This window comes from Solanum dulcamara, chromosome 1 (genome assembly GCF_947179165.1).
Source record: "Solanum dulcamara chromosome 1, daSolDulc1.2, whole genome shotgun sequence".
Lineage (NCBI taxonomy): Eukaryota > Viridiplantae > Streptophyta > Magnoliopsida > Solanales > Solanaceae > Solanum > Solanum dulcamara.
In genome coordinates this window covers 19,817,821-19,832,164 of record NC_077237.1, presented here as the reverse complement: position 1 = coordinate 19,832,164, position 14,344 = coordinate 19,817,821, and positions in this window count along the sequence as shown.

Here is a 14,344-nt window from a genome sequence, read left to right as displayed (position 1 = left end):
TCGGTGCTAAATAGTCCTGTCAAAATAATATACATGCATATTCTTACTCATAAACATAAAGGGCATTCATTTATTTGAAACATATATGAGATTAAACTCTAAAGTCATATCTAAAATAACCAGTATTGAGGTTGAAATTCACATCATGATAGTTTTCATGCTTAAAAGTCATAAATGTTCCAGGAATCATATAAATCGTGCTAAATCAATATAATAAGGTTTTAATATCAAAGTGAAACCATGAAAACCTAAATTAATGAAGAAGGATCGTAATTTCATAAAAAGCCAATTTTGCTTCTAACAATCTTGTAGAATTATTGAAATCAAAATACTTTAGCATGAGAGTGAAATAGTACTCTCATTGAAGCCTTACATACCTTAGTGAAGAAGCTTGATGGAGAATCTTGGAATATGAAACTCTATCCTTGGTGTTTTCTTGAAGTTTTTGAGTGTAGAAATTTAGGAGTGAATTGAGAGGGTTTAATAATTAAAGACTAAGTTTCTACATGTTTAGAGACATTTAGATAACTCCCCAAAGGTTTTAAGAACCAAAAAAAGAAGATAAAAATCTGTAAAATTTGGCCGTTTGACGTCGTCTAGATGATGGACCGTCGCTTGGGAGATAAGCCAAATAGTCAGACCATCATAAATGGCCAAACAAAACAGCCTTACTTGTCTCTTGTGACTCCCATGTGTGACGGGCCTTCACGGGTCTGATGAACCATCACAGGTCCCGTCACACACTGGCAACACGTAGTATCTCTGATAAATCGGCCATAACTTCTTACTCTGAGCTCCGAATTTCACAAACATGGTGGCTTGGAAAGAAGACTCATAGACCTTTAATTTGATAGGTTATGGGCCACATAAATCTTTTTTGAGAGATATGATCATTTGAAGTTGACCCTTATATGAACCCATGCGAAAACTTAGTCGGTAGGAAAGCTTTGAACTTGACTTAGTGCTAGAGGTTCCTTCTGATCCTAACTCACATCTAATACATGTCAAATATCTAGGAATGAACCTTAACATACATATGCAACTTAGGAATCATGGGATTCGGGCCTATACACATACAAAAGATGGGTCAGATTTTTGCTTAGAAGTTGCAGGCTTTACACATATCTACATACCCTAGAAAACCAATAAAACACCTGATAGACAGTGTTTCTACCTAAGAAGAGAGGGTCAAAGAGTTGCAAAGGACCATAACTAAAAGAGAAAATTACACAGATAAACAAACATATACTAGTTAATTAGTTAACACAACTAAAATTTTATTAAATTACCATTCGCCACTAACTTACAATCATAATTACGTGCCTACATCCATAATTTATATATTTCGGCTCCCAATTATGTGAATTCAAAATTTGTATAATTTGGTTCCTAATTGTATAAATTCTGAGTTTTCATGTTGATCAATTTGATTTGTATAAGTTCTGAAAAATTTCTAAATGTAACTATAAAATTTATATATACTTATCCTGTTATATAGTGGCGACGAATTATATAAACAGAAATATCCATACCAAACGAAACTATAACTATGATGCATAATTAGGCAAAATGTAATTAAGGATTATAATTAAGATACTGATAGTAGATATTTGTGAAATTTCCTCTAACTGAAATACTCTCTAAATATGATCATCGGAGGGGAGACAATTAAAGGCTAAGGTGTCTGTTTGTTACAGGAGAAGGAACTGAAAAGGACCAGATTTCGAGGCAGTTATTTTTTATGATCAAGATATGGATTGCTCGAAACTCCTACATAGTAGTGCTCTGATAATCTCTTTAGATAATGCAACCTTTATTGTTAAATATATGTTGATTGTTCAAGAAAGTTTGACAAATATCACCTACAAGCGGGTCCTCGAGCTGATGAAGCTAGCAAACACAGTGATCCTAATAACAAAGTTGCTGGCCAGATTCAATGTGTACAATGAGATCACCCAAGGAAAGATACAATTATGGATGAACATTGAGGGGGTAATTAAGATGACCTAGTTTGATGTTCTCAATGGAGAGATTGGGTACAACATCATTTCTGGTAGGCCATGGATTCATGCTATAAGAGATGTACCCTCCATATACCATCAAGTGATAAAGTTTTCAATGGTAGATTGGATAAAATAAATGAAGGGCGACTTGTTGGAAGCAAGAGAAATATACGCTATACCTTTGTCCAAAGAGCAACTGATCACCAACCTAAGCATTGAAAAATAGCAAATATAGAAATTGGAGTCCTCTTTCAAGAATGACATGGAAGGAGTTCGTGAGTTGGAAGAAATAGATAAAAATCGTCTCCAAGTATCAAAGTCTTACCATATTCCAGATGATCAAGATGGATCTAATACTACAGAGGAAGAGCATGAGCAACTCAACATGTTCATCAATTTTCCAAAAAGAAATGTATATCTGGGCAAGAGATTGACTCTCGACCTCATAAGCAAACTCATTGATTTCCTTAAAGCTGATGCCAATTGTTTTGCTTTGTCCTACCTTAACATAACAGATATTCCACCAAACATAACCATTCACAAGCTAGGTATGGGCACATACTTTTCTCAAGTAATATAAAAATACACCCCATATCTATGGAGAAAAATAGGTTTGTTAAATAAGAGGTAAATCAACTATTGAAAACAAGGTCAATTTGGGAAGTAAGTTACCTGGAGTACTTGGAAAATATGGTCTTGGTGTGAAATAAAAAAATCAGAATGTGTGTTAATTTTAAAGATTTAAATAAAGCATGCACGAAGAATTTTCTCTTGTGCCAAACATTAATCGCGTGATCAATGCCACGATCGGGCACAAGAATGAGTTTTCTCGATCGTACTTTGGATAAAACAAAAATCAAAAGGACCCGAGAGACTGGAATAGAACTTCTTTTGTCACTATCTTTGGCACATACTGCTACAATGTGATGCCCTTTGTTTTAAAGAATGCAGGTACAACCTATCAAAGACGGTTGACCCGGATGTTCAAAAAACAGATCGACAAGACCCTGAATGTCTATGTAGACAACATGTTTGTAAAGTATTTGGAAATAGAAGACCACTTGTATTACTTATAGGAAACCTTCAACATTCGGAGGAAATACAATATGAAGTGAAACCCAGAAAAATATGATTTCCACGTCGGATCTGCCAAGTTCTTAGGGTTTCTTGTATCATATAGAGGGATCAAAGTAAATTCAGACCAAATCAAAACAATCGAGGAATTTTTAGATGTGCTTGACAAGGTCAAGGATTTGCAAAGGCTCACTGGGCGAGTGATTACTCTTAGACAATTCTTTTTGAGATTCTTTAGAGATGTCACCGTTTCTTTTCCTTAAAAGGGAAGAAGAATTAGTTTACTTGGACTTTGGAATGCCAACAGGCTCTATAAGATCTGAAGTCATACCTATCAAGCCCACTATTGTTAGCGAAACCCTCTAGAAAAGAGCAACTACTCATTTATTTGGTAGTGGTTGAGGTAACCATTGTTCTTGTTAGAGAGGAAAAAGGTACACAATACCCCATTTTTTATGTCAGAAAAACTTTGTTAATGGTAGAAACTCGATATTCACATTTGGAAAAGTTAGCCTAGCCCGTGTGGAATCCACTCTGAAACTAAGACCATATTTCTAGAGTAGCGTATTGTGTGGTAACAATGTAGCCTCTACAGAACGTCCTCTACAAGCCCGAATATTTAAAAAGAATGGATAAATAAGAGGTGTATTTAAGTGAGTTTGATATCGAGTATAACCCCTGAACTGCCATCAAATCTCAAGTCTTAGGGGGTTGACCCCCAAAGATGAGAAGGAGGAATGTATTGCCTCTTAGAATACATACGATATTTGTATGTTGTACATAGATGGAGACTCGAACATAAAGGAAACCAAACTGGAGATAGTTTGGATAACCTCAAAAAGTGAAAAACTATGATAAACTATTAATTGTATTCCTCTAACAATGAGGTTGAGTACGATTCCTTCTTGCAAGTATCAAATTTGTGTTGGGACTAGGTTCTGAGTTCATTCAAATTGATTATGACTCACAAGTTGTCGTAAACTAAGTTGATGGGACCTATGAGGCAAAAGACAACAGGATGCTAAGATATTTGAGCAAAGTTAGGACACTACTTCTATTTATCCATTTCATAACACAAGGAACATCACCGACACAATTGCTGGAAGAAGTTAATTTGAATTCAAATTGGAGATTAAACATGATTTCTCACACAGATCTTACAATATCTTCTCAGGGAGATCACCTCGAAGATCTATTGAAGGCAATTTAAATAAAATCTATTCATCTCACAGGGAATTTATCTCTAACTTGAAAGCACCTCATGCGAATGCTCACATATATCTTACATCACCACGTTCCCTACAATGTAATACCTTAGAAGTCCCTAAGATCCAATCAGGGTTGAACAATTTAGAAATCTAAAGTTTGGAAAATTTTGGGATTTATGGACACAATTTACAGGGCGTATATGGAACCACGGCTCATGGAAACCATATGTAGACCCAACTTTAGAGACTTAGAAATTTAGACTAAGATTTACAAGCTAGGTTTATGGCTCGTAAAAGATGCTACAGGTCATAAACAAGGGTTGGTAGATTGAAATTCTGAGACTTGGATAATTTGACTTGAAAAGGATGGATGTGTTTCATGGGTCGTTTAGTGTTTTATGGCTCATAGTTGGAAGTCATAGATCAAACTTTAGATACTATGCATTTTAGTACTTTAGATCTATGAGATGCTAGTACTGATCGTATATGGAATTAGGAGTTGTAGTTGGGTTCATTGTTCATTCTTCAAAGACTTGGTAATTTCAGTATGTTGACTTCTAGGAGTGATTAGTATGAATTGTATAAGGTTTTATGGATCGTAAAAAGGGTTTTGTGGTTCAAGGTTCAAAAACTCTGGATTTCCAGTTGAATTTTTCGATAGACCTTTATGGGTCGTAGAAGGATCTACGGTTCGTAGATATCCTCATAATACTTGTTTGGTAGTTTTTAATCAGGATTAATTGGGTCTTTTCCTACTCTTTTAATTCCTATGCTATGTCTTTTTGGCCTATTTTAAGCGGGTTTAAGTGATCCTTAAACAACCTAACTTCCCATTCACTCTCATTCTCTCAAATCAAAGTTTCTTCTCTCTCAAGTTTCCTATCAAGGCAAGAACAAGGATTTCAAGCTTCAAGTCTTGCCTTCCAAATTCAATATAAGGTTTTGTTCAAGGCATATGAGAACCTCATCAATGGGTCTCTTTTAACTCATTGAGACCCAACCCAATTTCTTCAAGGTATGATTTCTCTCAATTCTACCATTTCATGATTTTCATGGGTTCTTATTGAATTTCATTGATTCTTCAAGTATGATATCTAATTTCATGAATTCAGTCATAATTAATTCCATATTTTGAATGTCATTTTTATGAACCCACATATACACAAGTATTTTCATAATCTAGAAATTATGATATGTCACATGTATGTCTATGATGGGCAGTACACCATACTTCATGTTGTAGCTCACATAGTTATATGTTGGTTAGAAGTACCTCCCACAATCAGTCTTTTCAGTTATTGCATTGATCAAGTATTTAGTTTATTCAGTTATTCCAGTTCAATTTTTATCAGATATCATGTTATGTTACTTGATCATTGCATCAATATGTTTTACAGATTTATCTTGTTCAGATTTATGTTTATTAGAATAATTTAGTAGTTCTTACATATTTTCATTGCTTTAGGTAGTGATGGTAGACTAGGGTCATGTTCTCGCTCAGGAACGGGGACTGGGATGAGGGTAAGACGGGGTAAATAGATTAAAGGAGCGTCTAGACTGAGAGTAGGTTCTTGGAACATTAGGACGTTAATGGGAAAATCCATAGATCTAGTTAAGATTCTTAAGAAGAGGAAGAATAATATAGTCTGTATCCAAGAGACCAAATGGGTAGGTTCTAAAGCTAAGGAGGTAGACGGGTATAGGCTTTGGTTCTCTGGTAGATCAAAGTATAGGAATGGGGTAGGTATTTTAGTAGATAGCAATTTAAAGGATCAGGTGGTGGAGGTTAGGAGAGTCACTAATAGGATGATATCGATTAAGGTGGTCATTGAAGGGATCATGTTGAACATTATTAGTGCTTATGCGCAGCAAGCGGGCTTAGACGAAGAGGTTAAGAGGTGCTTTTGAGAGGATTTGGATGAATTAGTGGGAGGCATACCGCTTACTAAGAAGCTTTTTGTGGGAAGGGATTTCAATGGGCACAACGGGTCTATTTTAGGAGGGTATGATGATGTGCATGGAGGCTTTGGCTTCAGGGAAAGAAATAGAGGTGGAGTCTCACTTTTGGATTTTGCAAGAGCTTTTGGGCTGGTGATAGCCAGTTCGAGTTTTCCAAAGAAGGAGGACCATTTGGTAACCTTCCGTAGTTCGGTGGATAAGACCCAAATAGATTTTCTACTCTTAGAAAGGATGATAAAGGTCTGTGCAAGGACTGTAAGGTCATTCCGATCAATAATCTAACAACCCAACATAAGCTCTTGGTGATGGATTTAGGGATCAAGATGACGAGGAAGAAAAAGGTCGGGGATGACCGACCTAGGATCAAATAGGGGAGTTTGACCACAGCTAGTGCCCTAGAGATAGGAGAAAAATTGAAGGTTATGGGGGACTGGGATAGTAGTAGAGATGCGACAAGTATGTGGGTTAGGATAGCTAGTTGTATTAGGGCTATAGCAAGGGAAGTGTTGGGAGTCTCGAATAGTAGTCATAGTCGGCATCGAGGGGACTGGTGGTGGAATAGAGAAGTACAAGGGAAGGTGAAAGCAAAGAAAATAGCATATGCAAAGTTGATAAAAAGAAAGAATGAGGTAGAGAAGTGGACGAATGTGGAACTTTATAAGATAGCGAGGAAGGACGCAAAGTTGGCGGTTTGGACGGCAAAAATGATAGCTTTCGAACGCCTTTATGCTAAACTAGAAGAGAAAGGTAGAGATAGGAAATTATTTAGGCTAGCCAGGGCGCGGGAGAGAAGGGCATGCAATATGGACCAAGTGAAGTGCATTAAGGACGAGCATGGAAAAGTATTGGTAGACGATACCCTCATTAAACAGAGATGGCATTCCTACTTCCATAAGCTCTTGAATGAAGAAGGGGACAGAGAGATTGTGTTAGGAAATTTAGAATATATAGGGAGACGTCATGATTTTGGGTGTTATAGGAGTATTACGGTCGAGGAGGTTAAGGGTGCTATTCATAGGAGGTGCTAGGGAAGAGCGACTGGACCTGACGAGGTTCCTGTGGAATTTTGGAAGAATGTGAGCTCAGTAGGTTTGGAGTGGCTGACTAGGCTATTTAATGTCATCCTTAAGACGATAATGATGCCTGAAGAATAGAGGTTGAGCATAAGGATCCCCCCTATATAAGAATAAGGGGGATATCTAGAGCTGGGTTAACTATAGAGGTATCAAGCTTCTAAGCCATACTATGAAAGTATAGGAAAGAGTGGTGGAGATGAGGGTGAGGAGAGGAGTATCTATTTTAGAGAACCAGTTTAGATTTATGCCAGGACGCTCAGCTATAGAAGCCATCCATCTTATGAGAAGACTGGTGGAGCAGTATAGGGAGAGGAAGAGGGACTTTCATATGGTATTCATTGACCTAACAAGCTCACGATAAAGTTCCACGAGAGATATTTTGGAGATATCTGGAGGCTAAAGATGTACCGATGGCGTATATTAGGATGATCAAGAACATGTATGAGGGTGCCAAAACTAGGGTAAGGACAGTAGGAGGGGACTTAGAGCATTTCCCAGTTGTGATGGGGTTGCATCAAGGATCAGCTCTCAGTCCATTTTTATTTGTCTTATGATGGATGGATTGACATGACAAATTTAAGGCGAGGTGCCATGGTGTATACTTTTTGCAGATGACATAGTCCTGATCAATGAGACTCGTAGTGGAGTTAACGCTAAGCTAGAGAATTTGAGACATACCATGGAGTCTAAAGGGTTTAAGCTGAGTAGGACCAAGATAGAGTACTTAGAGTGCAAGTTTAGTGAGACACCTCAGGAGGTTGGCGCGGAAGTTAGGCTTGGAGACCAGGCCATCCAAAAGAAAAGTAGTTTCAAATACCTTGGGTCTATCATGCAAGGAAGCAGAGAGATTGATGAGGATGTCACACACCGTATTGGGGCAGGGTGGATGAAATTGAGGCTCACTTCTGGTGTGCTATGTGATAAGAGGGTGCCACCACAACTTAAGGGCAAGTTCTATAAAGTGGTGGTTAGATTGGCTATGTTATATGGAGCAGAGTGTTGGCCAGTTAAGGTCTCTCACGTCCAAAAGATGAAAGTTTCCAAGATAAGAATATTGAGATGGATGTGTGGGCATACCAGGAGCAATAAAATTAGGAACGAGGCTATTCGGAACAAGGTAGGAGTGGCTTCGATGGAAGATAAAATGCGGGAAAGGCGATTGAGATGGTTTGGGCATGTGAAGAGGAGAGACCCAGATGCCCCAATGCGGAGGTGTGAGAGGTTGGCCGTGGATGGTTTCAGAAGAGGTAGGGGTAGGCCAAAGTAATATTAGGGAGAGTTGATTAGATAGGACATGGCGTAGCTGCAGCTGACTGAGGACGTGACCTTAGATAGGAGGGTGTAGAGGACCCACATTAGGGCAGAAGGCTAGTATATAGTCATGGTAGTCTATCGTATTAGTAGACGCTTTAGCACACTATAATTTCTTGTTCTTTGATATCTGCTATTATCTATTACTTTTCGTACTTCCTGTACTTTCCATACTTTGATTACTCTATTTTATTTGTAGCGCCTCTGTTATTTGCCTTATCATATCGCTTTGAACTTATTGACCTCTTCACTTTTTAGCCTTATCTAATGTCTTTTTATGCTTTATTGAGTCGAGGGTCTCCCAGAAACAGCCATCCTACCTTGATAGGAGTAAGGTCTGCATACAATTTATCCTCCCCAGACCCCACGTTGTGGAATTACACTGTGTTGTTGTTGTTGTTGTTGTTATGCATATTCCTCAAGTACTAACTGCATACTTTATTCCTATATTGTGCTATAATATAGGTTATGACGCTTCTTAACTAGCTCGTGGTTAGTGTTATCTAAGATTCAGCTATTAACTAGTCTTATTCCATAAAAGAGTCATTCTATAATTTTTAGATGGAATTGTGGATTATTAGGTAGATACAACTAATTAGTTGGTGGATACTTTTAAATAATTAATTTAGTTGGTGGGCTAAATTTATAATTTTTTTAATACCTCTGTATACTTGTTTCATATTATTAAAAAAAGGGTTATTTATCACTTTTAAAATACATAAGAGTTTTAGGAAAAAAAAGAAAAAAATGAGAAGACTTACCTGTGGCGGATGAAAGGAGAACAAGAATAATTTCGACTTTAACTAAATTATCAATTCATGCCTAAGCCTTGAATTGGATATAGTGGCAGGGGTCGTATTATTATAATTATTATTGTATGTTGGTGTCTAAAGAATTAGTTGTCAAATTGTTACAATGTTGGTTTGTTCTGTTTGTTACTATTGACAACAACTAGTGGGTAGTTAGGGTGTGATTATGACCGTGATGATAATCTCATCATTGGGAGGAAGTTTTATCATTTTATATTATAGTATAGATGCACATATAGCATTATGCCTAAAGGATTCATGGGTAAATATAATTGGCTTCATATTTTTAGTACTGGTTTCGATTTCAAATTTGTTTCTATAATTATCACAATTCAAGTTGATATATTAGTATATGTAATTAATTATTAGGTGTATTGTATTATATGAATACCATTAAATTTATGATATTGGAGGAATTGTAATGACCTGTTTCCATCGTTACAGATAAGCCAATAAAGAAGGAATTCGGGCCAGAAAACTTCGGGTAGTAACTTCGGAAAATTTGATCCTAGGCCAGACTTGGATGAATTCCGAGTCAAGTAAAGTCTAGGATGACCCTGTAATGGGTGGTGGATCAATTCATTAATTTGATCAGGCTAGCTGGTGGTCAAGATGATACAGAGCCTTTAGAATTCTCAGAATCAGATTTGGGTGACTAAAACTCCCGAAATTGATCTTGGCACGAAAATAATAATTTAGAACGCCATGAGGAGAGGGTATAATGTAAAATGGGAGTTTGGATCTCAAGTTCTAATCTCTCTATTTTCGTACATCCTTCCCTGGTGGGATTTCTCCCACGGGCGGGAGGCCGCTGGCGCAGGATAGTCGTGACTTACGTCGAGACAAAGTCAAAAAATGGTTTTAGGCATTCCCACTTCATTCTTATAAGACCAGAAGCGACTTAAGGTGATTTTCTAATGGTTTTCATCGCAATTTGTGCCAAAGGTAAGTAGTTTACTCCCTAAACTTGTAATATGATTCTTAGAACCTATAATTATTGGTGGGTGATCATTGGGGGAGGGTTTTGGCCTGAAACTGATGGTGGGAAGTAGCCCTAGAATGGGGGTTAGGATCATGATTTTGGCCTAGCAAGGAACTTATGTTATAATTCATGTTAATTAGCCTATTTAGTTTATCCTTTGTATGTAATTATTGCTTTAGACCAAGAACAAGCTGAACGGACCCGAAAAGGAAAAGCTTCTGCATATTAGAGTAGTCAAAATCTTAATTCGAGGTAGGTGATAGTTTGTTTTCCGTATGTGATTCATGTACTTACTAAACTACTCCACTGTATGCATTTGTGTATATGAGTAGGGAGGAATGCTATGAATTATCTAAAATGATTATTTTTTGGCCATGACTTGTGATGATCCTGTTATTGGATGATAGATAGTGACTATTTATTATGATTTAGGGCTGACTTGTATGTTTGGACTTGGTGTCATATTCTGACACACTCTTGGATTGGGTGTCACATTTCGACACACCTTTGGACTGAGTGTCACATTCCACACAACCCATGGACCGGGCCTCATATTCTGACACAAAGATGAGTATTTGTAGGTCTTATGAGAGGATCTTTATGTGAAATTACATGATAATAAAACTGATGAATTGTAATATTGTTGCATACTGATTAGAACTGATATGGGTTAAGTCTGTTATATATATAAGTGTGCTTATTGTGCTGTGTTTACCTGTCCATGACTCTCTTACTAGCTAACCGCGCGATCCTACTAGCACATTATTAATTTTTAGGTATTGATACTACACTTGCTCTGTCTTTGTTATTCAATAAGCTGCAGAGAGAACTCGCATAAAAGACCGCTAGTTGATCGAGTTTAAGGGTGAGCCAGTTCTTTTAGGTTACCATGGGCTCTTCTTTATCTTAGTCCTTCATTTAAGACTTGACTCTCAAACATTGTTTATTTTATGACTTTTGGGGTTGCATCTCCTTCCCTTTTATGACATTAGAGTTTTGGTACATTAACTTTCAATTCCTAGGTATTATTTTCGCATGATGGGTTGTTGATTAGAGTATATCTGAGAGCTAAACTTGGTTTGATTTATTAAACTTGTTTTTGTATCTTTATCTTTCTATTCTATTGTGTATGTTTTTAGTTTGGGTTATGAAGTGGTTTTTCTACTAGAGGGTTAGTATAGATGCCAATCACGATGGATGAAGTCGTGACAAAGTTGGTATCAGAGCGCTAAGTTCGTTGATCTTATTGTACAAAAATAAGTCTAGTAGAGTATTGCAGACGGTATAGAGACATCTGTACTTTTCTTTGAGAGACTACATGACTTTAGGAAAAGTTTCTATCTTCTTTTCTTCATGCTATAACTTGATTTCAATTGGTATTTGGTATATTAAATTAGTATCGAACCTCTTTTACTCTCTTTTCTGTATATGGTTTATACCCGCTATAATGGTGTTTAGCCCATAGCTCTAGTTGAGCCGAAAGAGGAGCCAATCATACGAGGACTCGATTGAGGTAGGGGATAGAGAGGGAGACATGGCAAAGGCAAAAGGAGAGAAGCACCTGCCAAGGCTGAGGCTCCAATTGAGGAAGTAACTATAGATGAGGCTCCTCATATTCCCCAGGATGAGTTAGAAGGGAAAAGAGAGGGTGAGGAAGAGGAGACTACTGAATAAGTGGAAGAAACCCAAGATGGGGCTGCCGGTCTTCCCCATTTGGACCCTATACTAGCGCATCAGATCATGGCCTTTCAAGTGGGTTGGTTGGCACTAGAGCCATTCCCATCATGCTTGTAGCACCATCCCCTGTTGCGTGCCCATTTGTTGCTGCAGCTCCTTTGGTAGATGAGTTGGTAGGAACCGATGCCTTTTTCAGACCACTATGGGCCCAGTTATGATCAGCAATGAGCATGACATGCTCACCAATTTCTTGAAACTTAAGCCTCCAGTCTTCCATGGTTCTGAGAATGAGGATGCCATGAGTTCATCCTTGACTGCTACGAGAGGTTACACAAGTTGGGGATTGTAAACCAGCATGGAGTGGAGTTTGTGACATTTCATCTACTGGGTAAGGCCAAGCAACGATAGAGGTCTTATGTGGAGTGTCTCTTACCAGTGTTTGCCCAACTTACTTGGGTCCAGTTTTACGCCTTAAGTCTGGAAAAAATATGTGCCACGTACCTTGAGGGACTGCAAGAAGGATAAGTTCATGGCATTGGATTAGGGTGGTATATTGGTGGCTGCTTATGAGGCCAAATTTCATGCGATGTCCAGGTATGTTACTCAGTTTGTAACTACCATGAAAGAAAGAATCCGATTTTTTGTAAAGGGGTTGAACCCCAAATTACAGGTGTTGTCAGTTCAAATGATTTTGTCGGGCAGGAGTTTCAATGAAGTCACTGATTTTGTGAAGAAGTTAGAGGGTGTGAGGTGAGATAGGAAGGCCAAGGATTTTGCTAAGAAGACCAAGAGCGCAGGAAACTTCAAGGGATCCTATTCTAGAAGGTTAGGCAGGACGGTAATTGCATCCTGACTGATTCAGTCTGTACTGCCCGCTTTTACTGATAGTTTTTTAGGTACTCCATAGAAGCATCCGGCCTACGAGGGTCAAGTAGAATCTTTTATAGGTAGAAGGCCATCCTTTGAATGTGACTGTTTTAACTATGGAGATCCAGGGCACATAAGGAGGGAGTCTCCCCACCCTCGTGGGACTAATTCATCACTCCAGAGTAGTAGTGGTACCCACGGGTTGAGGTAGAAGCGATAGAGGACATTCACAAAGTGGACGAGGTGGAAATACAAGAGGCCGGGGAGGCTGAGGTAATGGTAATGCAGGTCGAGGAGTAGTGCAGCTAGGCAAGAAGGTGGCCCATCAGAATGACATGGCTTAGTTTTATGCCTTTCTGGGCAAGACCAAGGCTGAGGCATCTGATGCAATGATCATAGGTACTATTCTTGTTTATGACCGAATGACTACTATTTTATTTATTTTGAGGTCTACTTATTCATATGTGTTAGTGAGATATGCATTGGGTTTTGATGCACTTTGTGATATACTTGATGCCCTCATCCATGTTTCTACCCCTGTTAAAGGGTTTTTTTAGTCACCCATGTGTATCGTGCATATTCTATTATGTTTATAAGATTCTAGACTTGGATTGATTTGGTGATCTTAGACATGATGGATTTTGACATAATCTTAGGCATGACTTGGTTGTCCCCCTATTTTGTTGTACTTAAATGTAATACTAAGAATGTAACTCTAGAGATCTCGAGGAGGGAAAGGTTAGAGTGGGAAAGGGTGTACAAGCCTAAGCCAGTTAATGTCATATCCTTTCTTTAGGCTAGAAAAATGGTGGGGCAGGGTTGTTTGGTCTATTTGGCCCATATTCGAAAAATTGACATAGAGTCTCCCACTATGGAGTCTATTTCGGTAGTGTACGAATTTCCAGGAGTATTTCCTACGGACTTGCTTGGTATGCCTCTTGATAAAGACATAGATTTCTGCATTGACTTGGAGCTAGGCACTCACCCAATTTCTATTCCTCCATACTGTATGGCTCCAGTAGAGTTAAGAGAGCTTAAGTGTCAAATCAAAGAACTCCTTGATAAGGGAGTTATCCGTCCTAGTGCTTTTTTGTGGGGTGCTCCAGTATTGCTTATTAAGAAAAATGATGGTAACATGAGAATGTGCATTGATTACTAGGAACTAAATAGGGTCACCATTAGTAATAAGTACCTGTTGCTGCGCATTGATGACCTTTTTGATCAGTTGCAGGGTGCATCATTCTTTTTGAAAATTGATCTCAGGTCTGGGTACCATCAATTGAAGATTAGTCCTGAGGATGTGCCCAAAACAGCTCTTAAAACAAGATATGGGCACTATGAGTTCTTAGTGTTGTCTTTTGGGCTGACCAATACACCT